This window comes from Harmonia axyridis, chromosome 2 (assembly GCF_914767665.1).
Source record: "Harmonia axyridis chromosome 2, icHarAxyr1.1, whole genome shotgun sequence".
In the NCBI taxonomy this organism is placed as follows: domain Eukaryota; kingdom Metazoa; phylum Arthropoda; class Insecta; order Coleoptera; family Coccinellidae; genus Harmonia; species Harmonia axyridis.
Window position 1 is genome coordinate 54,471,238 of NC_059502.1, and position 11,903 is coordinate 54,483,140.

General features: G+C 33.9%; 1 long non-coding RNA gene and 1 pseudogene across 1 annotated transcript; both read left to right on the forward strand.

The window, feature by feature from the left end:
• The first annotated feature begins 695 nt into the window (after nt 1-695).
• Nucleotides 696-1,133, forward strand: LOC123672983. The gene is made up of 2 exons (XR_006746399.1): nt 696-907; nt 964-1,133. It is a non-coding gene; the product is annotated as an uncharacterized LOC123672983 (long non-coding RNA).
• Nucleotides 1,134-3,042: 1,909 nt separating this feature from the next.
• Nucleotides 3,043-10,897, forward strand: LOC123673426 (annotated as a pseudogene).
• Nucleotides 10,898-11,903: the final 1,006 nt, after the last annotated feature.

An 11,903-nucleotide genomic window follows, 5' to 3' on the forward strand; every position in this document is an offset into this window, starting at 1 on the left:
GTGAGATCAGTTTTGAATTAACTATATGAGGTAAAAACAATCGAGTAATCAAAAAATGGTATTATGTTGAGTAATTTGGTTCAAACTTCGTTATCAAATCATCTTTTTCTCCCATTACTACATATAAGCAAACGTAGTCGTCAAAACACTTTGGATATGTTTATCCGAAATATAAAGAAACCCAAAGTTTCCTTCGAGCCTGCGGTGTGCAATACTGACATAAATTTTGACGATGAACTTTCTACTTCTGGTATTTCTGCAATTACCAATAGAGTAATTAAGACAAAATAGAATTTAAAATAGTCGGATAATATCAAAACAGAATTGTTTGTTGATGGTGCTGGTCCTTCGTCAGATGAAACTCATATAGATATGATTAATATTTCGGATTTTGAAAAATATCATAATATTGGAAATCCTTCCTGGAACAAAAACTCTGGGAGGGACAATCTCCCTAATGAATTAATTAGCAATCTTCTTCTTTAGGTGCCTTCTTCATATCTGAAGTTTTGCGGCAATTCCAGCAAAATCCCCCTTATTTAAAGCTTTTCTCAATAGGGTGTGTGTGTCCAACCCATAGACCTAATAACAATGAAGGTATAGGCATCTGACATTAAGAATGCAGCGCCAAGGTGAGCAAACGTAGAACTATAAATGTTGACATTGGAGTGTTTTGTTGTATTAGTTGTGTGTGTATTTGCGTTATTAAAATTTGATTTTACAATAAATATAAAAACTTTTCAGTCTTCTATAGTGAACAAGTGTGTTACTGTGTATATAATATTTTCATTTTAGGTAAAGCCGGTAGATATCATCATTTATTTCAGTTCAGTCTAGTGATATTGAAAGTTATGCAAGGATGGAAGACTTCGAAAAATGACGAATAACAATCGTGTGCATATAATATGTGAACGGTTCATTCAACATTATTATACTACAGGATTCTAATAGTACCTTTTTTAGGTCCAAATGGCAAGACTGAGTTTAGTAGAATACTTGGGGTATCTTAAAGGTACAAACATTTCTAGAGGTGTTTATGAAGGTGAAGAAGTTTTAAATGCTGGTCACATAATAAAAATGTTACATGTTATTTGCATGACTAATAAACTTCAGTTGAAATTTTTTTTTACTTATCCGAATTGATCATTTCACGTTACCCTTCAATCATACAGTCCCAACAAAATATTACAAATGCTAATGTATTGAATATTTTTAGGAATACCACAGAAAGTCGCATATCCAATTTTATTTATTTATTAAGAGATAACTGAATTTACATAAAATGTTTCTAAAAATAAATTTATATAACTAGGTTACTTAAAACTACTCATATTGATACCTAATATCAATGGATATTAGGTCTATGGTCCAACCCAGTCCACCATAGAAAAATGAAAGAAAGAGTAACAACTCAGTAGTCAGTGGTGAAATTAATAAGCGTGATTGAGGCGTCCTTATGATTCTGCGCATTAGGCGCAAACAATTTCACAATTTGAATGAAAACCTGCACTGAAAAAACTGTAATATCAATTACAGTTTTTTCAATATTTCAGTGAGGTTTTGCATCCAACTCAATTTTTACATAAGTAATAATACTCAACGAATTTTGAAATACTTTTTATTGCACATAATTATACAAATTGATATTTGTGAACAGAATTTAATGAAATAATTGAATCAAATTATATATATCGTATTATACCACTTAACTATTAAAGAAGGAAACATTTCATTTGAAGATTGACAATAAAATAATTATTTTTGTGATTACTGACAAAAATCCAGGAAATCGAAGGATTGATTTAGAATTGGAATCTTCAATTCTTTGGCAGAACTTCAACATAAGCCTTTTGAAACCTGGAACAAAGTGAAAAATTAATGGCGATCCTGAAGAGACTTTCATTGAAAGTATATAAGGTAATAGCAATAGAACAATATGATGTGAAAATATAGCTCCGTTTCCTTAAATCGACACAACTGCTCTCTTTGACATTTAGGTACTAATATAAAAAAAATTCTCTTTGTTAAATGACCCTCTTCCTTGATATTAATTTGATTTAAAATGCCTGGTTTTTTCTTCACGAAAAGGGAAACAGTATCAGTATTCGGTTGGTTATTTCTGACCCTATCTGAACTTGAATCTGTTAAACTAGTACTCGGCACACAATTAATTAAATTATTCTGATCTGAAAGCAGTGCATAATTTGGAAAATCTAGCAGGGTTGAAGGTAAAAGTCTTGTTTTAGGTGTATTGAAAAAATTGTCCTCACTGATATGGTCCCAACATATTTTACTGTTCATATTAATATTTGCTGGAATGAACTGCTTCAATTGCTTTATCCCATTCAAAAATTCTAGTTGGAGGTCGAAAACAGTGCTTGTTCGTGGTTGAACCCCTGTAATATATACACAATTTTGGAGGCAACATGAATAATGATATGACAAAATGCTGATCAGTTATGACGAAAGGTGCTTTATATTTATAATTATCATACTTATACGAAAAAACTAGAAGATATATACCTGAGATTCTTCAATGCGTTGCCAGCAAATATTCAAATGGAGGAAAATTTCAGAAAATACATACATGATCATTTAATTCAACTGGAATCCTCTAAAATACAGAATTTTTTTTATATAAAGAGTTTTTGACACTGTTTCATTTGTTCTTTTTTTGTAAATGAGAACCTTCTGAAATAAAGATTGTTATTATTATTAACAAACTTGAACCTGCGAGCACGTTCACATGACAAGCGGTCTACGCGCGTTTGAATGAGCGCTGGATATTGGATACCGTTCACATGGAACGCGCTTGCCAAGCGGTGAACGCTCGTTGCCGTAACGGCCCGTATTCAGTTTGAATTCTACATTTTGGTTTGAATCTGGATTCAGTATCAGATTTAGGTGAAAATTAAACTTTTTTAAGTTTTGATAGGTAATTATAGATCGAATAGTTTCTATTATTCATCAATTAAAACTGATCCTAATTAAATCATCTAACATCTTCGTTTTGCCGATGACATCGTCCTAATAAGTAGCAACATGCAGGAATTGAGCGAGATGTTAAAACAACTTATTGATGCTCTGAAAAAAGTCGGTTCGAAAATTAATGTTTCGAAGACCAAACTTATCAACAACTCCACAGAACACATAAACATTGACGGCACACAACTTGAAAATGTAGAAGAATATATACAGGGTGTTTCCTAAACATGCGGCAAAAATTCAGGGGGTTGTTCCTTGGACTATTCTAAGAATATTTTGTCCTTTGATGATTTTTGAAAAACCTATTCGTTTCGAAGATATAGGGGAAACAAAATTTCAGATAATAACATTTTATTATGAAAAATTACATGAAAATTCAACTCAACCTACAAAAACTGTTGAAAATGACCACCTCTAGCCAGCATACAAGCATCCAATCTTCTCCTCATTGACTGCCGAACCCTTTCAAAAAAAAAAAAAAAAGAGGTTTTTCAAAAATCCAGGGACCCCGCAAGGGTCATCAACGCTTGCGTGCCAAAAATATTTTGGCGCCCCAAAAAGGGGGGAAGTGGAGAAAAACGTCGCAGGATAATCGGCAAAAAATGTTTCAGTTTTTGTTAGGAATTTATTTGTAGAAGGGTTAAAAAAACTATCAGCAACCTTTATTGAATGCCTTAAGAACTTTATGCTGTCAGTTGTTGCATAATACATTTTTTGAATGTTTCATTATTTTATCCAAGTATTCGATCAAAACCGCATTTTATTTTAATTTTTCAAAACCTGAGCTTTATTCTTCTTTAAATTATTCATAATATTATATTAAAATATTAATATTATTATTAATAATTATTAAATATTATTCCATACTCCCAGCCATCTTCTCCCTTTGTTGAAGTCTAGCTTTTTTTTTGCTCTCGAAATTTTGCACCAGAAGGTCGTTTTCTCTTGTATGGCTCCTAGAATTTAAGAAAAACTTGATCCAAAATTGGTAAGGACATTCACCCATGATTAACTTTGCGCCATCCCTTTGAGAATAACCCGTATGTTTTCATTTTTATGAATTTAAACCTTAAATCCGAGCCTTTAAACCTAAACGGAGTTAATATTAATAATAATAATAAGTTAAGACCGATCTGAAGCACATACCATGTTCCTGTTATAATAATTAATTTTTGGCAAAGGTGAAATATAATTTTTTTAGAATGTCAAACGGCTACGAACATCAAATAAATAATACAGATCCAGGGTGCATATTAAAAAAAAAATTAAGTATAATATGATGGTGGCCCCAGCAGGGCCCCCGCAAGGGTCATCAACGCCCGCGTGCCGAAAATATTTTGGCGCCCCTTAAAGGGGGAAAGTGGAGAAAAACGTCGCAGGATAATCGGCAAAAAATGTTTCAGTTTTTGTTAGGAATTTATTTGTAGAAGGGTTTAAAAAACTATCAGCAACCTTTATTGAATGCCTTAAGAACTTTATGCTGTCAGTTGTTGCATAATACATTTTTTTAATGTTTCATTATTTAATTCAAGCATTCGATCAAAACAGCATTTTATTTTAATTTTGTAATGAAACTGCAGAGTTTTCAAAACCTGAGCTTTATTCTTCTTTAATTTATTCATAATATTATATTAAAATATTAATATTATTATTAATAATTATTAAATATTATTCCATACTCCCAGCCATCTTCTCCCTTTGTTGAAGTCTAGCTTTTTTTTGCTCTCGAAATTTTGCACCAGAAGGTCGTTTTCTCTTGTCTGGCTCCTAGAATTTTAGAAAAACTTGATCCAAAATTGGTAAGGACATTCACCCATGATTTACTTTGCGCCATCCCTTTGAGAATAACCCGTATGTTTTCATTTTTATGAATTTAAACCTTAAATCCGAGCCTTTAAACCTAAACGGAGTTAATATTAATAATAATAATAAGTAAAGACCGACCTGAAGCACATACCCTGTTCCTGTTATAATAATTAATTTTTGGCAAAGATGAAATATAATTTTTTAGAATGTCAAACGGCTACGAACATCAAATAAATAATACAGATCCAGGGTGCATATTAAAAAAAAAAATTAAGTATAATATGATGGTGGCCCCAAGTAACAAATTCAAAATATCAAAGTCGATTCAATTTTTTCACGATAACAAACAATACTTCCCTATTTGAAGCAAATAAAAATAATATTATAGTATATAGGTATGGGCTAATTTAGGATGTGCACCATTTTAAACAGAAAAAAAAAATATCGAATTTTATATACTAATAGAAATGCTAATACTGTATGTGGATAGGTACTTACCATTTCATAAAATTTAATTTAATCACAACAAGAAACAGTAAAACAAACCACAATTACACAAAATACAAATCTTTCCAATTATCTGAGTATTTTAATTTTTTGCGTCTTGACCTCAACCCCTAAACGTTTCGAAACAAAATAACTATTCTTTGGATAGGTTTCTGCTGTTATAGCATAGCAAGCAGATTTTGGTAGTTTCAGAAATTCTCTGTAACATGTAGTATTTTTCCTACAGATGGTGGCAAAAGTTTCAGTAATTCCACTGCCTAAAAGCTATCGCTTCGGTATTTATGATTGTTTATGCGTTTTAGTGATGATCGAAGAAATGGTGCCAGCCGTCCGGTGCAAGGTGGTCCATAAAGAAATCCCGTACCGACAAAGGGATGATTATTTATGATTTGTTTACTCGAAAAGAATCGTATAATTGCAATCTGTGGCCGAGGTTATTTTATAGGGATTGTGACGTTCGGGAACTTGTTTGGATGTGTAAAAGATGTCTTTGCACGTTTAAAATTGTTGAAAAAATAAAAAAAAACTTTTTCAAAAACCTTTGGTCTTTCGGATTTTCATGCGGTCTATAAGAGATTTTGGCGCCCCTTAAGAGTGGCGCCCGCGTGCGGTGCACGCGTTGAACGCGCGGTTGCGGGGGCCCTGGGCCCCAGGTAACAAATTCAAAATATCAAAGTCGATTCAATTTTTTCACGATTACAAACAATACTTCCCTATTTGAAGCAAATAAAAATAATATTATAGTATATAGGTATGGGCTAATTTAGGATGTGCACCATTTTAAACAGAAAAAAAAATATCGAATTTTATAGACTAATAGAAATGCTAATACTGTATGTGGATAGGTACTTACCATTTCATAAAATTTAATTTAATCACAACAAAAAACAGTAAAACAAACCACAATTACACAAAATACAAATCTTTCCAATTATCTGAGTATTTTAATTTTTTGCGTCTTGACCTCAACCCCTAAACGTTTCGAAACAAAATAACTATTCTTTGGATAGGTTTCTGCTGTTATAACATAGCAAGCAGATTTTGGTAGTTTCAGAAATTCTCTGTAACATGTAGTATTTTTCCTACAGATGGTGGCGAAAGTTTCAGTAATTCCCCTGGCTAAAAGCTATCGCTTCGGTATTTATGATTGTTTATGTGTACCATATGCATTTTAGTGATGATCGAAGAAATGGTGTCCGGTGCAAGGTGGTCCATAAAGAAATCCCGTACCGACAAAGGGATGATTATTTATGATTTGTTTACTCGAAAAGAATCGTATAAATGCAATCTGTGGCCGAGGTTATTTTATAGGGATTGTGACGTTCGGGAACTTGTTTGGATGTGTAAAAGATGTCTTTGGACGTTTAAAATTGTTGAAAAATTAAAAAAAAATTTTTTTCAAAAACCTTTGGTCTTTCGGATTTTCATGCGGTCTATAAGAGATTTTGGCGCCCCTTAAGAGTGGCGCCCGCGTGCGGTGCACGCGTTGAACGCGCGGTTGCGGGGGCCCTGCAAAAATCATCCAAGGACAAAACATGCTTAAAATAGTCCAAGGAACAACCCCCTGAATTTTTGCCGCATGTTTAGGAAACACCCTGTATATTTAGGACACTCAATAAGAATCGGCAAAGAAAATCAAACAGCAGAGATAAAAAGAAGAATCAGGCTAACTTGGATGGCTTTTGGAAAGATGAAATATACAGGGTGTTTCCTAAACATGCGGCAAAAATTCAGGGGGTTGTTCCTTGGACTATTTTAAGCATGTTTTGTCCTTGGATGATTTTTGAAAAACCTCTTTGTTTCGAAGATACAGGGCGAACAACATTTTTCATATTTTTAAAATTAATAATAGTTTAAATAAAAATGCGTACCGCACTGTGTTTACTAAGTAGGTACAATTTATTTTTGAATTTGTTTAACAACATTCCAATTACTAAAAACGGCCAGTTTTTTGACTAAAAATTGATAAGTGCAGATGGTAAAGGAATACAGATTAAACACGGTTTTCATTTGAATTCGTTTTGTGATGTATTAGCAATTAACATTTTATCTTTGACTATTATGAAGGGTTCGGCAGTCAATGAGGAGAAGATTGGATGCTTGTATGCTGGCTAGAGGTGGTCATTTTCAACAGTTTTTGTAGGTTGAGTTGAATTTTCATGTAATTTTTCATAATAAAATGTTATTATCTGAAATTTTGTTTTCCCTATATCTTCGAAACAAATAGGTTTTTCAAAAATCATCAAAGGACAAAATATTCTTAGAATAGTCCAAGGAACAACCCCCTGAATTTTTGCCGCATGTTTAGGAAACACCCTGTATATTAGCTATAATGATTTTTACAGAAATGCTCAAGAATATTGGGCAGAAATACCAGCTACAGTTGATGGAATGCTAGGAGGATTCTCATCTATTTCTCAAAAAGACATTAATGCTTCAAAATTACTTCTCAAACAATCATTTCGTTCGAACAATCCACCAGGCAACGATTATGCTTTGGATTGTGGAGCTGGAATCGGTAGAGTGACCAAGCATTTGTTGATAGATAAATAAATAAATAAATATAAGTTTATTGACTTAGTAGAACAAAATGGCAATTTTCTAAACAAAGCCAAGGCATATATTGGAAGTCAAGCAGATGAAAAAATTGGGAATTTATATTCTACTGGATTGCAGTCTTTTGAACCTGATGAAAGGAAATATGACGTTATTTGGATGCAGTGGGTCCTAGGCCATCTAACAGATCCTGACTTGAAGATATGTTTAAGCAAATGCAAGAAAGCATTGAGGCCAAATGGAGTCATAGTAGTAAAGGAAAATATAACATCTAGTGGAAGTGAAGAATGGGATAAAAATGATTCTACTTTTACTAGACCTATGCATTTATTCAAACAGATATTTTAATTTTCAGGATTACATTGCTGTAAACAGCTGAAACAACAAGACTTTTCGAAGTCCTTATATCCTGTATATATGTCCTATGGCTGAATGGCCATTGGGTAGGTATTATTCGGGAACTCATTTCGGGTAGGGATAACGTGCCGCGGGTGCTGAAGGGTATTGTAACAAGACCCACTAACAAGGTTATTCTACTCCCAGTAGATGCCTAAATGATTTTTCTTTCTGAATAATTCCAGAATTCAGAGGAAGGATTGTATTCCACAATAATTTTTTTTCTTTTTTTTTTCGATCAAACGTTTTCGATGAATTAGTGTGCCGGGGTCTTGGTTTTATTTTTTTTCATTTTTCAATGTAAAAAGATACTTTGTTTATTTTTTGTTCACAAAATAACTCTTTTGGGTGGGGGGTATGTTCGATATTGAATCAAATTTTCGCGGGTTGTTTTTGAATTGACGGAGTACGAGGATTTGAGAGGAATTATCTCCATATTGAAATCCCTTCTCAGATCCTGACTTTCCCATCCCCTCCACAATTTTAGCACACTTGGTTTTCCGCATCCACAACGGACGTTACGCACTGTAATATTCAATGGTTTTTCGCTAATCCTGAATAAGGAAAAAATCGCAGTTTCACACAAAAACTCAATTAGTTTTTAAGTAGTTAACAGCTTCGTGAGAGGACACATCATAGTTAAGTGAAGAAGATTGTTTAGTTTAAGTTTTCAAGGTGGAAAGTCAGAGAATCAACGGAGACCAGGTGAGTCCTTTTCCTGTTAGAATTTTCCTTCTTATTGCTGACTGTTCCGGGTGGTATTTCCTCTCAAATCTCAGAAATAAAGCGAATTTCATTTCCTTTGTATCGGATAATTCACAAACTTGTGTGGCGGAGCAATCCTATTAATAATTACATAAATAATACAGTCCACTAGAATAACTTTTAAATGTAATTTGGATTGATCCGTAACAGTTCTCAAACCTGAAATTAATGAATATTAAAAATTGTTTCATTCCATGTGTAGCATCTGCCGCGATCGGTCGTCTATCACAGCGTTTATCGGAAAATTAATTGAAAGTATTTTATTTTCGCACTAAATCAATATAAAACCCGTCATGAATTCTTCAAGTGATGGTGAATACTCTGAAATGGAGATTGATGATAATGGGGAATGGAGATCAGTTCATCACAAAAGGAAAAGAGAAAAAAATCCTAACTCGCCAACACAACAACAATCAAAAAAACTCGCATTTCCATCTGTGGGAAAGGATGAATCAACACAAGTCGCTTATCAGGATAATACAACTGGGAATTCCAATGATGTCACACGTGTGCGCCCGCAATCAACTCAAAACATAAACATTGCCAGAGTAAACAAAATCACAGGTAGTGATAAAGAAGAATATGGCCCATTTAAGGGATTTCCATCCAATAAAAATGCAACTCAAAATACTAAAGAGACCAGAACTACAAACCAAACAATGAATGAACAAGTGCCAAACATTACAATTCATCAAAATATAAACTTGAATGAACAACATAAGAATAATAACTCACTTACTTCTGAAACAATGAAAGACATAATTAACAAAAAATACAATTCACTCTACTATATAAATACAGACACCAATATCAATACCAGAATCCAAATGGCGGATATATGGGAAAAGGAAAGACCGCAAAATAAGGATACAATTCTGAAAACGAAAAAAGGATTTTTACTCAAAACAGATACCCCAAAAGCAATTATTGAAGAAACGCTCAAGAAAATGAAAAACAGTAAGAAAATTAACGAATATTCCACCGCTACACCCTACATCCAAAGGAACAAGGAAAGATCCCTTCCACTTCCAAATTACTCCTGTGTAATTGCGAGAGTTGAAAAAGAAATCAATGATGAAGAATTAAACAACCACTTGAAAAAAGCAAACTACGAGTTCAGATATTGCAAGCGAATCATTTCCAAGCAAACTAACACACCAACATCCTTAATACGAATTATCACCGGAAACATTAACACTTACGAGAAAATTCTATCTGAGGGTGTTTTCTACAAAAGCAGACATTATCCAGCATACCCAAGCAATGCTCCAGATCCAGCACCGCTCCCTTGCAGCAAATGCTTGCAGTACACACACTGCACCAAAGATTGCACCGAACCCACCAAATGTTTGAAATGCAATGAGGAACATTCTACAAATAAGTGCAAATCAAATCTCCCCCCAAAATGCAACGGCTGTGGCTCAACAGATCATCAGGCCTGGTCTTTCAAGTGCCCTAAGCGCCCCACTCAACCCATTGAAGGCATTCCCAATCTACCAGTAAAAACACTAAACAAAAGAAGCAACCAAATCGACCCAAAAATCTGTAAAAAGTCAAGAATTCACGCTCCAGTTACCATTCACGATACAATTGTCAACACTTATATTTCAAAATTGAACAACCCTAAAAACTCGAATAGAGAAAATCTAATTGAAAAATTGAAGAAAAAATTCATCTCTGAGTATAATGTTGACACAGCCCTCACCTTCGTTGGAAACAACTGGGTCTACATACTTATGTTTGATTTAGACCTCGACGAGCCTAATTCCCCGACTGAGACAGTCCATCAAAATATGAGCCGGAACGTTCGATTGTGAAGTGGATTTCATCTATTGCAATGTAAATAGCTACCTACCCAAAAAATACCTCATCAATAATACTATTGAAAAATACAACATCAAGTCGGCACTGTTTGTTGAAACTAAAACTAAACCTCAACATGAAATAAGTTACAGGAACTGGGACATTATAAAACATGATGGCAATATAACTAATCTAAATACCAGAGGTGGTAGCCTGGCAATGTCGCATTCTTCTCTCAATATGAAAAAGTGCAATGGTCCCCTTATCAGAAATCCTTTGAACGAAGTGCTACATATAATTTTTCCACTGAAAAACGAGGAATTACATGTCTTCTTACTGTATGTTCATCCCAATGGCGAAATAGAGGAAACTATTCTCAATATGGCAGTTAGATACCAATACTGCATCATAATCGGCGACCTCAATTTAAACACTGCAGCGAAACACAAAAAGCTCAAGGATTTCCTGAAAAATTCTAACTGCATAATGGCGAAAACTCCTCCAACCTTCCTGATGCCTAATAACAACGACAGCACGCCAGACCGTATTATATATTCAAACTCTCTTGATAATTGCCTGAAGACAATCGACGTCATTCCAGACCTGGGGGCAGACCATCAAGCTATTATATTTAAACTTCAGGTAACACTGAACAATTCAATAAATGACGATCTCCACTACAATTTCCATAAGTCCAACATAAAAAAGATAAACACATGTATGGAAAAATTTATCGAAGATGTCAGTGACCAGCCACTTGACAGGAATGTGATTTCTGATTTTCTAAAAACCTTGGAAATCAGCACATTGGATAACACTCCGAAAAAGCCTATCATCTACCATGCACATGAACTCCCGCCCTTCATCATTCGATTGATTAAAATTAGAAGAAGAATGTACCGTGAATACAAGTGTAATCCACAACCAGAATTCAAAACACACATAAACAGATACAATAAGAACATTCACAGGCTTATCCAAGATTATAAACAAAACAAATGGCTGGCTGCATGCGAAGAAATTAATAACTGTCAAGGAAAACGTTTTTTTCAAGAAATAAAAAAACTATCTGGATACAAAAAAGC